Genomic DNA, 18,558 nt, shown 5'->3' with positions numbered 1-18,558 from the left:
AAGAAAATCTGAGATGATCCTTTTTGGGGAGTAATCATATTATATACTTTGCTAGATCTGACCTGGATCCAATGCCCAAATTAAGGAGAGTGTTTGATTCCCCGCTCCTCCATATGCAGCCAGCTGGGTGACCTTGGGCTCATCACAGTCATGATAGTGCTGTTCTGACCAAGCAGTCCTGTCAGAGCAATCTTAGCCCCATGGACCACACAGAGTGTCTGTCATGAGGAGAGGAAGGGAAGGTGATTGTAAGCCACTTTGAGACTCCAGGCAGTGAAAAGTGGGGTATAAAAACTCTTCTACCCGAAGGAGTCTCAGAGTGGCTTACAATCGTCTTCCTGACCTTCCTCAGTGGTCTCCCATACAAATACTGACCAGGGTCACTACACAGAGGCAGGCAATAGCAAATGACCACGGTTTATCTCTTGCTTTGAAAACCGTATAGAGTTGCAATTTGATGACAACTTCTACATTATGGGGCCAAATTGGTGGCTGACAGGGAATGGTATTTCTGGATCCATTAAAGATCCTCTCCCCTCCTGCCCTGGAAGCAGCAGTGACACAGCATAGGCCAGCCACGTCAGATCTCAGAAGTTAAGCAGGGGCAGCCGTGGTAGGTGCTTGGAAGGGAGACCACTAAGGAAGACTTTGCAGAGGAAGGCAATGTCAAGCCACATTCTCACTGGCCTTGAAACCCCCTTGCTGGGTTTACCATGTCAACTGTGACTTGATGGCACTTTACATATACATATATCTGCCCAAGAATGTGAACCCTACCTAGGTCCGGGCCCCAGTTTAATGTCTCCAACAGTGGTTAGACAGATACTTCAAGATACTGATGAGAAAGTTATTCTGTGTTATTCTCAGCACCTGGTAATTAGAGGAACAGCTCTTAATAAACCTAGCCTCTGTGACTTCACCTAATACTTTTTTTAAAAGCAGTTAGAAATAACTGGCAGTGGATTCTGTGAGGTAATGATGCATTTTGCAAAGCAGCTACCTCCCCCATCCTCTTGATTTTGAAATGGAACAAGCTCAGTCATGGTGTTGCTGGGTCGGGCAGGCCTACCAGCTTCTCCTCAGGGCTTGCAGCAAGTGTTTCCCAGTCACGCCCAGGAGACAACTTGACAAAAGAACCACGCTCGAATAGGAAAAGGAGAGGAAACCCACAAATATTGGTTATTCCCTTTCTGATAACTGACAATTTCAGGGGCAAATTCAATCAAGCGATGTATAATGCCTGTTATGTCTCTGGGCATTTGGCCACTGATGCAAATGAGGGTTTCTGCCAGCCAAGGAACTAACCAATCAAAGGAACCTGATCACTCTGCTAGAGCCAATCGGATTGCTCTGCTTAGGTCCAATCGGATTGCTCTGCTTAAGGGCCAATCAGATTGCTCCACTAGGGCCAATTGGATTGCTCTGCTTAGGGGCCAATTGGATTGCTCTACTTAAGGGCCATTCAGAGGCAGCAGCTGGCTGCCTGAAAGGTATAAAAGTGCTTGAGTTTGCCTGTTTTTCTCTGTTCAGTAGTTGTAGTCTATTGCTGGAGTTGCTAAATAAAAAGAGCTTTTCTAAAGAATTGGAGTCTGTGATCACTGAACCCGGAGACTTAATAGTGCCATCCTAGACAGAGTTATATGCTTCAAAGCCGGAGGACTCCGATGGATTTAGGATGTGATTCTGTTTTGCCTTTTGAACCTGTTCATAGAGGACAGGAAGGCCTGGAGGATCATTGTCCATGGGGTCGCGATGGGTCAGACACGAATTCACACCTAACAACAATTCTGTTTAGGACTGTACTGCCCATTCAGTGGTAACTGGAGTTGCCCACTTTTTTCCCTGCCAAGATTGTTAATCCCCTAGACCAGGCTTCCTCAACCAGGGTTTCATGAAACCCTGGGGTTTCTTGATGGCCCTGGAAGGGATTCCTGAATGAGTCAGAGTTAATCATTTAAAATTTAAAAAAATGTTAAACATTTATCAAGTTGTATGACCGTTTGTGTAGTGTTGTATCCTTGTTCAACAGGGGACTCCAGAGAGGAGCTCCTAAAAGGGGCTGGGGCCAGAAAGAGGTTGAGAATGGCTGGTCTATACCATATAGACCTCCGGGGAGGGCGGCAAATAACAAACAAACAAACAAACAAACAAACAAATAAATAAATAAATAAATAAAGTCCTCCACTACTGAAACACTCTATTAAAAATGAGCGTCAGAAGAAGGGAGGTGGTCAGCTGGTAAATTGTTGTTACCCCAGGAGTGCACAAATGTGGTAAGTCATTGCGGAAGTAACCAACTTCTGGTTAGCGGGAAACACAGGTACTTGGTGGAGCCAAGAAAACTGGGAACACTGGTCCTCCTGGCAGGTAATTCCTGAAATAGCCAGTTGGTGGCAGCAGTCCTGAAGGAGCCAGAGAAGATCAGCTGGGCTGGGTCCCTGTGAGGATCAGGTAGGCCATGAGAGGATTTCATTGCTGGGTGGAAACTCAGTTGGATGCTGGTGCTTGGACACTTCAGAGGTCCAAACAGAATTGTGTTTATGGCCACAGGGGGTCGTTCTGCCACAGCTACACAACCAGTGATGCCTAGAAGTCAGTCTCTCTCATTTTACCTCTTCTACTGTATAATTTTCTTACTGAAGATCATGCTGAGAATGTAATTTTCTCTGCCTATTTACCCTCCATACATTTATTATCATTTTAGCAAGCAGCACACACACATATACCTAAAACCCACAGGAAATGTCATATTCTCATTTGGTGTAAACTCTCAAAGTCAGGATGGGGTTCGTGCACTTCGGTCTTGGATGGGGGCCAAGGGAAGAGGATGTTACAGCTAATTCCGAGATCCTTGAGTCTGCTCATTCGCCTATCCGGATGTCTTAAAGAGGAGAAGGATTTCATGCAGGCCGGGACCGAAGGCACTCTGGTTCAAGCCGCGCTCATTCAGAGACAGTGGGCATGACAACTGTTCCCAAAACTTCCCATAAAGAGACAACTGTATAGTGGACAGTTGTGAAAAGGGGAGGGGAGGTTGCTTGCCAGAGGCAACTGGTGCTGATTGGAAAACAGGTGGGGGACACTGCAAGAAACACGAGTCGGAGAAATATTGCTCTCTAAGATGACCTGCAAAGCAAATTTAGGCTCACTATTGCTCTCTTATTCAGATTTGATTCTCCCCTCCATGACTGTATTTACTGGTGCTTTCACTTTTCTCCTTAGTAACCGGAAATCTCCCACTGGCAGCTGCTCATATCTGATTTTCACACCTCAAGTTAGGCAAAAAAGCCAAATTGCTTTTCTGGTCCCCAAATCCCAGAGTCATGTAATATGTTTATTAGATCCAGTCTGCTATCCCAGATTGTACGTAGGTCTGGAGAGAGTAAAAAATCCTACCCCTTGAATAGATTTTGAATGTGTACAAACTGCCAGTTGAAACATTTCTTGGTATGGAGATAAATATCATCTGCCCAATAACATTCCACAAAGCTTTTCTTAGAAGGAGAAGGCATATTTCTCAGACATGTTGATAACTCTAGCTATATGTGATGATAGCTGAATGGCTTGTTTCGAAGAAGAGCTGGGAGAGGGGGTTATATCCCGCTTTTCACTACCCGAGGGAGTCCTAAAGTGGCTTACAATTGCCTTCCCTTTCGTCTCCCCACAACAGACACCCTGTGAGGTAGGTGAGGCAGAGAGAGCTCTAACAGAATTGCTCTGTGAGAACTGCCCTGAAAGAACTGTAACTAGCTCAAGGTCATCCAGATGGTGCCATTAGGAGGAGTGGAGAATCAAACCTCACTGTGCAGATTAGAGTCTGCCACTCTTAACCACTACACTACGCTGGCCAATCTCCATTGTTTCCTATGGAGGTCAGAAGGGGGCACCCTCTTTGGATTCTAGTAGAATTTGACATCCTGGTCCACACTTTTTTAAAACTTGGGGGTTCTTTTGAGGAGAAGCTCCTGCAGCTCAGCTGCAAATTTGGTGCCTCTACCACACCTCACCCCAAGATCACAAAATAGACAAAGAGGCAAATTTTCCTATTGACTAACTGCACCACATGTTATAATGGTGCTGAATCAATTTGGCTGAACCCAAATTTCTGAATCCCAACCAGTGGTTCGGGTGATTCAGATTCAGCTGCAACTACACAACACTTTCCACCACCATTTATCTGCGCAGTAAGCCATCTTGAAATCCTCAATGGAGAAAAATGGCTAATAAATGGTTTTAATAAATAAAATCACCCCCATCAACCAATTTGGATTCAGGAGTTCCCTGAGGCAGAAGGGATTGCAGGCCTGTTCCCTGGACATTGATGAGTGGGACCCAGAGATGGATAGATAGATAAAATAATCCTAGATCAGACTTCCAGGTAGTTAGTAGTTATTGGTCCCTCTGAGTGTCACTCACCCCTCATCCTTAGAGAAAACTGGAGAGTGTCATGTGGGCTGCATCTGCAGTACAGACTCCAGGGTTTTGGGGGGTGGGAGAGCTTTGGGAAAGATGCCCAGAATGGGCACCCTTCTCTCAGTGGGACTGCCCTTTCCCTCCAGTCATAGCTATTTCTGTCCAGAGGGTAAGATGAACAATGAGAGTTTCGCTTTCTCTTTACACCTGTGTCTGCTTATTCCTTCGAGCGATTACTGTAAAGAGGAGGAAAGGACTACAGTCCAAGAGGCTGCACATGAGCCCACATAGCTGCCTTAAACCATGTCAGGCCATTGGTTTGTCAAAGTCAGTAGTGGGACCTTCTCCAGGGTCCCAGGCAAAGGAGATGCTGGGGTTTGAACCTGGGACCTGCTGCACCCTGCAGACTAGATGTTCTACCACTAAGCTCTATGTCCTCAAAGTATGGTCCCTGTATGGTTTTGAAACTATAATGCTGATTCCTGACACTGGCCCTGGCATGTGTACACTCTGTATCTCTGTGTCTGTAGGGGGAACAGAGAAAATTGTCCAGCCCACCCACATGTTGTATTGCATTTTCAGGCCTACCAATCTCAGGGTTGCTAACAACCTGGAGAAAAATGTCCTGCCCTTTAAGTCAGGCTTAATGGAAAGTTATTTGCTGAATGATGTGATTTACTTCCCAGACACAAAAAGCTTCAATTGCTCATTTCCGCACATCAAGCCTCAATTAAAGGGACAGGACATTTCTCCCTTCCAAATTGCTGGCAACTCTAATCGTTCCCCCAAAGCTATGACATTTCCTCACAGCCTACCCCTCCTCCACACTCCTCACTTTTCACCTTAGCTGAACTCCAATGCTGAAACACATATCTTTGGCATAAACAAATGTTTTAGCATTGGAGTTCAGCTAAGCTAATGGATTCTGAGGTAGTTGATGAGGAAAAATAAGGTCAGCTTGAACAAAAGAGTGCATGAGGGAGAGATCTATCTACCTCACACTGCTTCTTAATTTATTAGTTTTAAGCAGATTACTAAAATACAAAGAATTCTAGACCTCATTTCAACAGCTGTGAAAGTCTATCATCAATGCATAAACTTTTGTAGCTAAAAGATAGGCTGGGTTGTTAGGTCTCCCCTGGCCACCAACAGGGGAGGGGGAGTAGGGCTGCCAGATTCAAGTTGGGGTACAATGCCATAGAGTCTACCCCCCCAATACGCATTTTCTCCAAGGGAACTGATCTCTATAGTCTGGAGATATAATTCCAGGGGATCCCAAGTCCCTCATGGAGGCTAACAAACAAAGTAAAACCATGTAATAATCCCATTTGTCCCACCTGCAAGCTGGCCTGTCTCATGATAGATCTGCTGTTACCTTCTAATAAAAAGGTAATGCCTTCATATGATCTATATTGTTGGAGCAAAGGAAGAACAGAAAGATTTCTGGGCTCAGAAAAGTAGCTACATTCAAAGGCCACGTGATATAGATGCTACCTGCACCACAATCACAGGTAGAGCAGCTACAGGGAGTAAGAGATGAATGCGAGAGGGTTTAGCATACTTCATCAGCATGTCCCTTCCACTTAATCAATCTTTAATTATTTAATTAATTAATGCGGTCATGAACCAGCAAGTTTCCAACTTGCAAATATTTAAAAACATTGAATTCTATAGAAGTGAGGGGGGAAAACCGGCTCAAACATACCCCAAAAATTCTATAATCTAACCAGTTATACATAAGAAAAAATGTTGATTGAACAATGTAGTCAACAAGAGCATAAAATAAAAACCTGACTATAAAAACTACATTTGTTTTTATACAGCTGCCAAGCCTCAATTGCATGGGGATTCTGGAAAATCTGCCCTGAAGTACCACTGAGGAGAGGCATTAAATCTTGCCCTTGAGAATGCCCATCTGTCTTTTGGATTTGTGATCTTCCCCTTCCACTTAAAAAAAAAAGGACCCATGTTTCTCCAGCTTATACAAGCAAGGCAAACCCAGGTTTAAACAGATTGGATTGCTGGTGTTACACGTGGCTTATTCCCCAGGTGCGTTCTTAGGCTTGTAAGCCTAAGCAAGGCTTGCGTTGGAGTAAGCAGGAGACTGGATTTCATGAGACGAGCATCAGAAGCAGGGTTTGATCCTTCCGCTGATTCTGGAGGGGGGAAATAAACACCGTGGGCCTTGCTCCCCAAGTCCGAGGGGTCCAGACCAACTTCCCTGGTGCTGAGAGCCCCCCTCCTCCCAAGTCCTCGCCCCACAGAAGAGCATGGGTGCTTGGAGTCTATGGGTTCTGAGCGGACATTAACGAGACCTTAAACAAGGCTGTTTGCTTCCAAGGTCAGCGGGGTTGATGTAAATGTCACACTTGCGGCAGCATTTGCTGGGTTCCCAGGAGAGAGATAACACTACCAAGCACTAACAAAGCACCATCTATCAAACAGGCTCTGGGGCCTGCTGGAAACGCAGCGGTTTGTGCCTTGGCCACAGTCCTTTGTAAATGGGAGCTAGCCACTGAACCGAGAAACCCGGAACCTCAGCATCTCGGCAGCCAAATTATTGGGGCGGCCTTCTGAAGAGGGCTGTGGACACACAAGGTTTTCACGTTTCCTGCTTTGTGAAGAAGAGAGAAAGAGAGTATGAAAAAAGGCCAGATTTTCGAATCAAATAATGGCTCTGCAGGGAAAGCGGTTTACAACTGAGCTTTGCAATGAGACTTCAGCCTATAGGGTTGTGCCGTTCGGCGCGGTTCGGCTGGCTCGGCGATCACCGAAGCCTGAGGCAGCCAGCATCGCAGCACATAAAGGAAATGCAGCAGCAGCAGTGCCGGGGGCCACACACAGGCCTTTGAGATTCAGCCCCAGTGAAATTAGTACAATTTCCTGCCAGGGGACAGACCTGAAAGGATAAATTCAAGTGGGTATATGTGTTGGTCTGAAGTAGCACAACAAGAACAGAGTCCAATGGCACCTTTAAGACCAACAAGGATTTATTCAAGGCGTGAGCTTCTGGGTGCAGGCACTTTTCCTCAGACACCAGACACCAGGGTGGGTTTCCCTCGAGAAAATTAAAAGCAAGATACATTCATCATTCTCATCAGGAGAAACCTCTTTGACCTGAAAGGGGAATGGGACAGAATAAATATATGAGTACCACGATTCATCCCTCTCAATTAATTTCAGCTTTCTTAAAAATTATCCAAGGTCAACGTCAGCGAAAGCAAAGATGCCTCGGTGTTCTGGGAGGGAAGGAGAGGGTGTGCGTGTGTTTGATTCTCAGATCCATTCTCCCTGGGGAGAATAATTGGCTCAGGCAGGCTCCGGGGAGGGGGTGGTCTCCAGCCCTCAGCCGTTGTGACCCTGACACAGTCTTATTTATTGACTTGGCCTCTGACAAGGAACGCTGATGAAGGGGAAATCACAGCTAGCTGGAGACTGGAATCAAAACTCACTCACCAGAGATAAGGACAGAGAGCCTCCCTTGTTACATTTGAGAGATCAAAACACTTCCGGGGGGGCAAGTGACTAAATAGTGACAATTCCTTCCTACTTATTTTCACAATTTCTTAATTAGGTCGAACCCTGATGTTCGACTAAATCTGTATTCTCTATCACATCCTAAACTCTTCCTTGTTCTTATGGTTCTCTCGACATCTGATTTGGATTGTTGAGCCTGGGAATGTTCAGCCTGGAGAAAAGGAGGTTGAGAGGGGACATGATAGCCCTCTTTAAGTATTTGAAAGGTTGTCACTTGGAGGAGGGCAGGATGCTGTTTCTGTTGGCTGCAGAGGAGAGGACACGCAGTAATGGGTTTAAACTTCAAGTACAACGATATAGGCTAGATATCAGGAAAAAGTTTTTCTCAGTCAGAGTCGTTCAGCAGTGGAATAGGCTGCCTAAGGAGGTGGTGAGCTCCCCCTCACTGGCAGTCTTCAAGCAAAGTTTGGATACACACTTTTCTTGGATGCTTTAGGATGCTTAGGGCTAATCCTGCATTGAGCAGGGGGTTGGACTAGATGGCCTGTATGGCCCCTTCCAACTCTATGATTCTATGATTCTATGATTAAAACCCTTATCATACTGGCGCTGACTCCTGCAGAGAAATTGAGGTGAACGCTCACTATGGTAACTAAACCAGAGCTTTGAAATATTAGTTAAGGACGCCATTGTGTGCCACACATGAAATTCCTTTCTTTCCTTTTTCATTTTCCTTGAGCCATGGAAATGCAGTGAAAGGCCCTTTGGCAAATTATTGCACTCCTGCCAAGAGAAATAGATCATCTTATGGGCTTCATTCCTTGGAAATCCATTTAATTATAGAAGCAGCATAATACAGTGACAAATCTGGTAAGCCAGTTCCCAGATAAAGTACCCTCCCCAATAAGGATTGCTAACCTCCAGGTGGGACCTGAAGATCTCCTGTTTTCATTACTGAGCTCCAGACTACAGAGATCAGTTCCTTTGGGAGAAAACGGCTGCGTTGGGAGGGTGGACGCTACAGCATTATACCCCGCTGAAGTCCCTCGCCTCCACACACCTTGCCCTCCCCAGGCTTCACCTGCAAAAACTCCAGGTGCTTCCCAACCCAGAGGTAGCAGCCCTATCCCCAATACTAGCCATGCAGGAGGGTTGACTGGGATCAGGCCTGCAGAAAAGAGGAAGAGGGATCTCAATCCTTTCTCCCTGTATCTATTCTTCTGATTGAAACCAACCTGTAGCCACTGAAACATCCTTATCCATGGTTACTCTATATATTTGTGAAACAGCCTGGGGGGGTGGAGCATGTCCGGCTGTCCAAGCTGGAATAGGCCCAATCAGGGTGCAGCCAGTAAAGCTGGCTGCACCCTGATTGGCCCTGCCCCTGCAGCTCCCACCTTCCATCCCTGGACTATAGCCTCTTTGCTCTCACACACACCTCAGTGCCTGGAACCAGCAGCAGATAAGGGAAGAGGGCCTTGGGCAAAGGGTTGTGGTGGAGGGCCTGCTAACAAGGGCCTCCTGGCCTGCTGACTGCCTGCTAAGGAGCTCTGTCCTGGGCCTGCTAACGAGCTGGCCAGCTCCCGCCCACCCCACTTGATCTAGCTGCAAGCTGCAGCCCAAAGCCACCTTATGCTGCCTGGCCGGAGGCCAGGGGAGGGGACCATTTCAAGGCCCATTCTTAGAAACGGGCTTTGAAACTAGTACAAGTAAATAATATAGCCAGTATTGTATAGTGGTTATGGAGTCATATGAGGATCTAGGAGACCCAGGTTCAAAGAGAATCATAGAGTTGGACGGGATCTCCTGGGTCATCTAGTCCAACCCCCTGCACTATGCAGGACACTCCCAACCCTATCGCTCATCCACTGTTCCATTGAGAAACCACTCTGTCAGGAACTTCTTCCGGATGTTTAGACTGAATTTCTTTTGAATTAATTTCATCCCATTGGTTCTGGTCCATCCCTCTGGTGCAAGAGAGATCAACTGTGTTCCATCCTCTATATGGCAGTCTTTTAAATACTGGAAGATGGTTATCAGATCCCCTTTCAGTCATCTCCTCTCCAGGCTAAACAGACCAAACTCCCCCAACCTTTCGTCATACATCTTGGTCTCCAAACCCTTCACCAGCTTTATTTCCCTCCCCTGCACATGCTCCAGTTTTTCTACATCCCTGTCCAACTGGGTTGCCCAAAACTGAACACAGTACTCCAAGTAAAGCAGTACAATCACCTCCCATGATCTGGACACAGTCCTCCGTTTGATTACTCCCCACTTAATTACTGAAACTCGCTGGGTGACCCTGGGCCAGGCACATGCCCTCAGCCTAACCAACCTCACATCATTGTTCTGAAGATACAACAGCAAACTAGAGATCCACGTGCACATTTCTGAGATCCTTGGAGGAAGCGGGGGGCTCTTTTAAAAGGGAAAAACTAATTAAAATGTGGTGCAAATAACAGCCTGAGGTTTGCTATTTGTGGCTGAGACACAGGACAAACTCTTCCCCTACTCTTCCTTCCCCACCCCCGTCTCTGTGCCACAATTCCTTTCTGAATCAGAGCACACAAAGGAGCATCTGGTTTGGGTGAATATGGACAAGGAATCAAGGACAAAACAATGCATTTGCCAAGAAAGGAAACAGATTTGCTCCTTGTTTTTTCTGCCAACTAGCCCCGAAAGTCACAACAAAACCCCAACCGGGCTGGTTTTAGTTCGCTTACAGTGCTGTCTTCTCACAAGGAGGCTCGTGTTCACACAGCGAGGAAAATTTCGTCAGCCTATGGAATTTTGATGGGGAGCGAAGAGAGATGTTTTTAATCTGGAAGGAAACAACAAGCAGGTTCCTAATTCCTCTAGCTCCAAAATATATTTTGAGTGAAGATTGCCCTCCTCTCACCAATGCAGTTTGTTTGCCCATCAGAAAGGGCATTCTTAGATACAATTCCCTCAGACAAATCTTTCTCAACTTTTTTTATCTTTGAGAAACCCCTAAAGCCTTCAGGCTTTGAGAAATCTCAGAAGTGACACAACTGTGCAAAATATGGTTGGGAAGCATAGCTGTATATGCCTCTCCCCTTTCCCCACCTCCAGGCCCCTCACTGGCCATTGGGGAGGTCAACATGACAAAATATGGTCATATCACGTGATATGAATGTTTAACAAAGTTAAAAAAATGTCTTAATTAATTACCTCCCACCCATTCACAAAACCCTCCCAGGGCCATCAAGAAACCCCAGGGTTTCACAAAAACCTGGTTGTGAAAGACTCCCTCAGTCGGAGATGAACCTAAGTGAAAGATACACAGTTGAGGGAGGGTTTGACACAATTCTTCTGCCTGTTATGAATTCAGGCAAAGTCTGATGCTTATTGATGGGAATTTGATGGGAATTTGGTTAAGAAAATCTACAAATCTAGAGAGATGCCACAGATGGACCAGGATTTGCTCATGAAAGGCATGAGGCTGTTCAATTGTTGGGATCACACATTCTCTCTCCCTGTGTGACATCCACAGGCCGGAGAGGGAAGTCTTCAACTAATGCTAGTTGGTCATGACCACCAATATGGGGCATCTAAACAATCAAAGGTTCCCTTCCCATGAACTGGGAATCCAAAACAGAATTGCACCCTTCCAAACCCACAGGCTTAGAAGGGAGTTGCTCTTTTCAGAATTTACATTGTTAATGATGACTCAATCCTGATGGATCCAAGTTATCAGGAAGGAAGAGTTTTGTCAGTGTACCACAGGGGTAGCGAATGCTGGCAGGGGCTCCTGGGAATTGTAGTCCATGGACATCTGGAGGGCCGCAGTTTGACTACCCCTGGTGTACCAGGTGAAAGTGACACTGTGACCTTGACAACTGACCAGGTTCATGCCCTTCATGGAACAAGCTCAGGTTTTGTTCGTGACACATGAATTGAGGCTGTAACAGCTGCCCCACTTGGTGGAAATGGGGGGTAAGAACAAAAATGCCAACCATTCCAGCTTGTATGTTGACCATTGCTCAGTTAAGGTCAGATTAATCGTACCTATTGTGTACATTTAACCAGATGACAGCCACCTGTTCGCTTTGTTAAATGTACAGGCCAATGTGCTCTCTGAGTATTTGCAGACTTACAGCCGACCTAGGGAAAAAAAATCACAGTTTGGAATCACAGTTAAGGTTTTCATCCTGAACATTTACTCGGTGTCTAAGTAACTGTTGCCACGTCAACTTAAAAGCCTTTTAAAGACCTCAATAAAGACCTTTGTTTAAAAAAACAAATTCTAAAAATAGCCTGCAATTATTGAATAAAATGGTTTAAGCACGTGTACAAAAAGCATGCTTTGCAGAATGTAACAAGGTATCATGCATAAGAAACTGGGACTGAATCACCGTCTCTGGCCTCCTTTCTGTGTTCTGAAACCCCCCCACACCTGCTGCACCACACTAGATTTCACCCCTTCCCCCCTCCCAGCCCAAGAATTGCTGCCTTTCAGGCATGCAGAATGTCAGACTTATAAGTTAAGTCATGGGACAGAAATTCCTGAGAAGCATGAATTAGCATCTGGCATCCAGGGAGGAAGGGAGCATGTTCTTAAAGGGCCCTGCACTGGCCAAAAGCACTCCTTTGATGGAGTCAATAGAAGAAAAATCCTGCCGGCCCACCCCCCAAAGCCATGGCAGGGATCCAAGGAGAGAAGGACTTAAGCATTTAACAAGAGCTGCAAGCTTTGAAGGAGAAATATGCCCATGTTGTTCCATGGGGAAAAGGGAAGGTTGCTACGGAACCGTCTAGAGGTCACCGAGGTCAAATTAATTATTACACGGCTGGCTGGTGTTATTAGATTAAGTGCGCTTAGCTACATGCAAGAGGCTAAATTTGGGCAAAACAGGAAAGGGGGCTGCTGGCGCTTTATAAGGTTGGCCGCTTTCTTATCCACATTTCTGATCCACAGAAATGCCGCCACTGAAGCCTTTTCCATTGCTTCAGTTCCATACCAGGAAAAGCTTCACTTGCTACCTTGGTGTACATGAAACTACAGTTAAAGGCAGTGGAAGGGCTAGTTGGAAAAGAAAGACAGAGCAGCTGCCCTCCAACATTTGACCTGTTCAGATAATTCTTACATCCAAAGGGGAAGACGGGACACCTCTAAGGTCCAATAGGGGAGGTAGATGCCCATGTTATTAGTCGTCTGTAGAGATGCCTGATTTGCCTCTGTCTCATATGGAAATTCAGTCAATAAATTAAATAAATAAATAATGCATTGGTGGGACAAGAGAAACAAGGGAGGGTTAAGCATCAACTTAAATAGAACTTCTTCTCTCACCAAGTGCCTCCCTTCCAATAAAAGTTTTACTGTGCGTTACGATAGCAACATTACTCAACCAGCTTGCCGTAAGGAAACGAGAACGTTCACTAGGTGTTCGATACGCTGCCTGCTAAGAGAAAATGAGCGTGCTAGCGGAACAAATTCTCTCTTTCCGGAAGCCAAAAGGCGTAGCAAATTTCTTAACCAGAAAACATGTTTCAGCATCCTTTCAGGCCACATTGCTTTGGCGTAAACACTTCCCCACCAGAACAGTTCAAGCTCCATCAAGCCCAGATATCTGTTTCTTTTACAGCAACCCAGACAGAGTCCGCTGGGTAATCAAACCAAGACCACAACGGCTTTCTGCAGTAGCTTATTTACTTAATAGATGTGTACCCCACAATGACAGACAAATCTTTATTAAGGTCACCGACCAGCATAAGTAAATGGGATACAATCAATTAAAACCAAATTTAAAACCGCCTAGGATACGTAAGATGGTAGATAAAAGACGCAATGAGAAGGCGAACCTATAGTCCAAGCAAAGGATGAACTACTTTAAGGTATCACAGCTCTCATTTTGCACATATCAACCAACTGCGAATTTTCATCACTGCTGTGCAGAACCTGGCAACACTATGTGTTATGGCACAATTTGTATCTGTGAGCAACAAGGAAGTAAAAAAAAAATGATTTGAATGCCCTGGAAATCTGCATAACAATGGTGAAATGAAACTGCTACCTCTGTCATTAGAATAATGACAATGAAAAAGGATGTGTTCCGTTGTTCCTATATACCCAGAGCCACAAGGGCATTTCCTCTCAGAATAAGGTATTTCCCTGTCCTTCTATTACAGCTGAAGGAAGGGTGTTATGTTACAGCATGCTGTGAAGGCCTATGACCCACACTGGTGGCTTCCATCCTCTCTCCTGACAAATAATTCAGTGAATGAGAAAAGCAACAGAACACAATTAAACACCTTATTAAAGAACAACCCGACTACGAAACAGAATATGTCTTCAAACCAAAGTCACAACAGACTAGCTGCAAGATTCAATAAAATGGCCCTTGAGACAGCAAGTTTTTCTTGCCCCACCAAGGCATGAGAAAAGCAAAAGGCAAAGCAGGCATGTCTACAGAGGCATCTCTCTACCGGGCCTTGAACACCCCTAAAAAGTTAAATCCATAATGGAAAAAAAGATCAACAAAATTTCTGGACTGTTACTAGCATCCTTACAGTGCACAGCCAAAGGCCGGTGAGTACTTTTAACAATTTAATTGAGGTACTGAAATGTCAATTTGAATTACCAAGTGAGAGGACAACCACTGAGGAAAATTACCCTTTGAAAACGGGACATATCTAGAAACCGTTCTGGTTGGATCCTACAATAAAACAACATAGAACGAAGATACTTTTTACTTTTCTTTATTCTGTATAAATGTTGAAAATACTGTTAGTAGCCTAGAGATAGTTCTTTTTCTCTCTTTTTGATTGTAGACTCTACAAACCGTCCCTTTTGTCTGCATTTGCTTGTACTTGGCTCCGAACCTATGACAAGTCAGATCCAATGGATGAGCTCACATTTTATTGCACTTTTAAAGCATATTCTACGGAGCAGGCCTCCCAACACTTTGTACTTACAACAGCCCTGCAAGGTAGATAAGCCTGGGACACGGGATCTGTTTATCCAGACAGCCTCACGGCTAAAGAAGGATTTGAACTTGGGTCTCCCGCTCCAACATGCTGATCAAGTTGAATTATTTTGAAACAGGGTTCCACAATTCTATCGTTCCACAATTCTATCACGTCATGCACTTTTATTCACACTGTACAAGCAGCCCTGTGTCCGTTCTGAAAGAAAGAAAGCGATTAGTTCAAGTCTGAGCATCTCACAGCCAAGGAGGAAACGCCCGATTTTCACACAAATACCTTCTTTCTCTGAGAGGAAAGCAGAACTTAGACGATTACTGCTAGAGAACCGGCCAGAGATGGACACCTGTTCTGCCCTAGAGTCCTTCTCCCACTCTTTTCTGACTCTGCCCGTTCCCACTAGGATGCCATGACCAAAGGGCCATCTTGGGTGGCGCAATACACTCTTGTCGGCAGGGCCAGCCTGAATGAGTCACCCCTATGAAACAGATGCTGCATCAAGGGACTCAGGGGAGCAGCTGGGGGAGTGAAATTCAAATTGGTTTCAGTGGCTGGTCAGAAAATGTGGGTCTTCTACAGGTCTAGTGGACAGAGGGCATTGTGGGATGAAGAATGATGTCCATGTGGATCTGCCAAGGACCAAGTCTGAGGTCCAAGGAAGAATCATAATCCCAAGCCAGTAGGTTCAAAAGGGGTTGCCATGCCCTGATTGGGCAGCTTGTGGCCAGCTCCACTAGGGATCCAATCGCTTCAAATCAAGTGGCAAACGAATCACCAGTAACCACAGAGAGATCACTTGTGTCCAACTTAAATACATGGGGGGGGGGGGTTGTTAAGTGGCTTCCAGCACAGTTTTGTACCAAGAGCTGATCGCTAATAGAGAGCTGAAAGATTCCAGTGCCTCTGTGTTGCTTGGCCCATGGATTTAACAAAAAAGCAGGGAATAGTCTGCTTGTATTCAACTTCCAGAAACATTAAGTCTCCAGCCTCCATTGCCTAACAGGGACTTGAAACTTTCCAGATAGACAGATACAATATACAGCCTGGCCCAGAGAGCCCAGGCTAGGCCAATCTTGGTGGATCTCAGAAACTAAGCAGGTTTGGCAAGAATTTGGATTAGAGACCTCAAAGAATACCAGGGTGGTGACACGGATGGCAGCAATACCAAACCACCCCTGAACATCTCTTGCCTTGAAAACCTTATGAGGGGGTTTCTGTAAGTTGGCTGTGACCTGACAGCAAAACACACATCAACACACATGATGCAGCAACAATTCAACCAGAGTCTTGTGAAACCTTCATGACCTTGATTGGCAAGCAGGGGGTAGTGGTTGAAATGTCCGAGTAGGTTCTACGGCAGGGGTGGGCAAACTGTGGTTCTCCAGATGCCCGTGGACTACAGTTCCCATGAGCCTATGCCAACAGGGGCTCATGGGAATTGTAGTCCATGGGCATCTGGAGAACCACAATTTGGACATCCCTGTTCTAGGAGAATCCAAGTTCAATTCCTCACTCTGCCATGGAGGTGTCGTGGGCCAGTCACTCACTCTCTGCCTAATCCCTCACAGAGTCTGGATAACATAGAGTTAAGGAAAATGACGTAAGCCACTTCAGATCCCAACTGAAGAGAAAGGTGGGGCAGAAATTAAATTAAGAAGAAGAGTTGGCTTTTACACTCCACTTTTCACTGCACAAAGGAGTCTCAAAGTGGCTTACAATCACCTTTCCATCCTCCCCCCCCCCCCAACAGACACCCTGTGGGGTAGGCAGGGCTGAAATCCGCTCTGTGAGAACAGCTTCTAAGGGGACTGTGACTAGCCCAAAGTCGTCCAGATGGCTGCACGTGGAGGAGTAGGGAACCAAACCCCCCTCTCCAGATTAGAGGCCACTGTTCTCAACCACAACACCAAGCTAGCTTTATCAAGAAATGAATGAGTGGTACAAGATTCCGGTGCATTATTTCTTTGTCTGTTACTTTTTTGAGAGCCCCAGTACAGTATGGCACAACTTCCAGATGAGCATTACAAGTCTGATCTGAGGATGGTTGAAAGGGTGTAAATGTGATACCATACCACGCAATAACAGGTGGGTAGCCATGTTGGTCTGGAGCAGCAGAACAAAGCTTGGGAACAGTGGCACCTTTAAGATCAACAAAGTTTTATTCTGGGTATAAGCTTTCTTGCGCAGGCATACCTCTTCAGAACATTTTTAATGAATTTGCGGAAAGATGCTTGAAACCAAAAAGGATCCAGACTGACACCTACTGGCAAATGTGTGTTATAACTCCAAATCAGGGCACCACCAGTAATTCACATTTTCCTGTACAACCTTCACCGCTTCTCTCTCCCTATTTCTTTTAAGCTTTGAAGGTTCAGATACTTGCACGATAACCATTGTGCGGTTGCAGAACCATGGGCCACAATGCAAAAGTCACATTGTGGTGATGCAGGACTGGGTGGTACATCTACAATTTCAAGAATCTTTCTTTTTCAAACTGGATTCAAATACAATAGCACCTTAGAGACCAGCAAGATTCTGGGGTGGTGAGTTTTTGAGAATCAGAGCTCATACCCCCAGAATTTGGTTGGTTTCTAAGGTCCTGCTGGAGTCAATTCTAGCTGCTCCAAAGCTACCCTTGGCAAAAATAATTTCTAAGGAATTCACGTTTCTGCATCTAATTTTATAAATCATACTCTGATGGAAAACAGCTAAACACCCCCCCCCCCAAAAAAAGAAGTGTACATTTTTCTCTATAGATTTGATTTTGCTTTGGACACTGGGGCGAAATGAAAACTCAGCAGGGAGGGAGATTAGGGCCACACAGGGCCGGATTTACATGAAAAGAGGCCCTAGGCTATTCCCCTTACGTGGTCCTTTCACCTCCCATTTTTAAGTTTGCAAATTACATGAGAGATAATAAAATACATCATTACTGTGATATATATCAATATGTTAAATGAAACATGTTGTGATTGGTACTAACCTTTATTTAAAAAATGTGGAATATAGGCCCCTCTTGATCTTGAGGCCCTAGGCCGAAGCCTAGTTAGCCTATAGGAAAAGCCGGCCCTGGTGCCACGGCTGTGAGGACGAAGCACCCATACCTTGCAGAGGAGAATCAAATAGTTCAGCAGTTTCCACATCTTCTCTGCCAAGAGGCTCCAGAGTCGATAACATGTAAAATGGACTCCCTGTAAGGAATGTTCCACCAGCGTCAAAATCCACAGCCTGTGCAGCTGAAGCTTGAAAACAAAGGACATAAAGGATAAAGGGGAACAAGCGGAAGAAATGAAAGAAGGGGGGGGGGGGCTTTGCAACTTTCACCACAGACCTTAGGAATTGTAGTTCTGCGTTCCTATTTTTCATATTTTTCTCAGCATCTCTATTTCCCAAACTCTCTAGAGCACGGGTAGTCAACCTGTGGTCCTCCAGATGTTCATGGACTACAATTACCATGAGCCCCTGCCAGCGTTGGCTGCTCCGTGAACATCTGGAGGACCACAGGTTGACTACCCCTGCTCTAGAACAATGATCCCAAGCTTGGGTGCAGAATCCCATTCATCACAGCAGGGCTTGTTGTTGTTGTTAGGTGCGAAGTCGTGTCCGACCCATCACGACCCCATGGACAATGATCCTCCAGGCCTTCCTGTCCTCTACCATTCCCTGGAGTCCATTTAAGCTCACACCGACTGCTTCAGTGACTCCATCCAGCCACCTCATTCT

At 45.6% G+C, this 18,558-nt stretch overlaps 1 long non-coding RNA gene across 1 annotated transcript; it reads right to left on the bottom strand.

Moving 5' to 3' along the window:
- Positions 1-10,611: 10,611 nt before the first annotated feature.
- LOC143834509 (uncharacterized) lies at positions 10,612-15,022 on the bottom strand. The gene is made up of 3 exons (XR_013229788.1): positions 14,827-15,022; positions 11,920-12,015; positions 10,612-10,711 (listed from the first exon to the last, which is right to left on the bottom strand). It is a non-coding gene; the product is annotated as an uncharacterized LOC143834509 (long non-coding RNA).
- Positions 15,023-18,558: the final 3,536 nt, after the last annotated feature.

Source organism: Paroedura picta, chromosome 3 (genome assembly GCF_049243985.1).
Source record: "Paroedura picta isolate Pp20150507F chromosome 3, Ppicta_v3.0, whole genome shotgun sequence".
In the NCBI taxonomy this organism is placed as follows: Eukaryota; Metazoa; Chordata; class Lepidosauria; order Squamata; family Gekkonidae; genus Paroedura; species Paroedura picta.
Note: the sequence above shows the minus strand (reverse complement) of the source record. Positions and strands in the feature narration are given on the sequence as shown.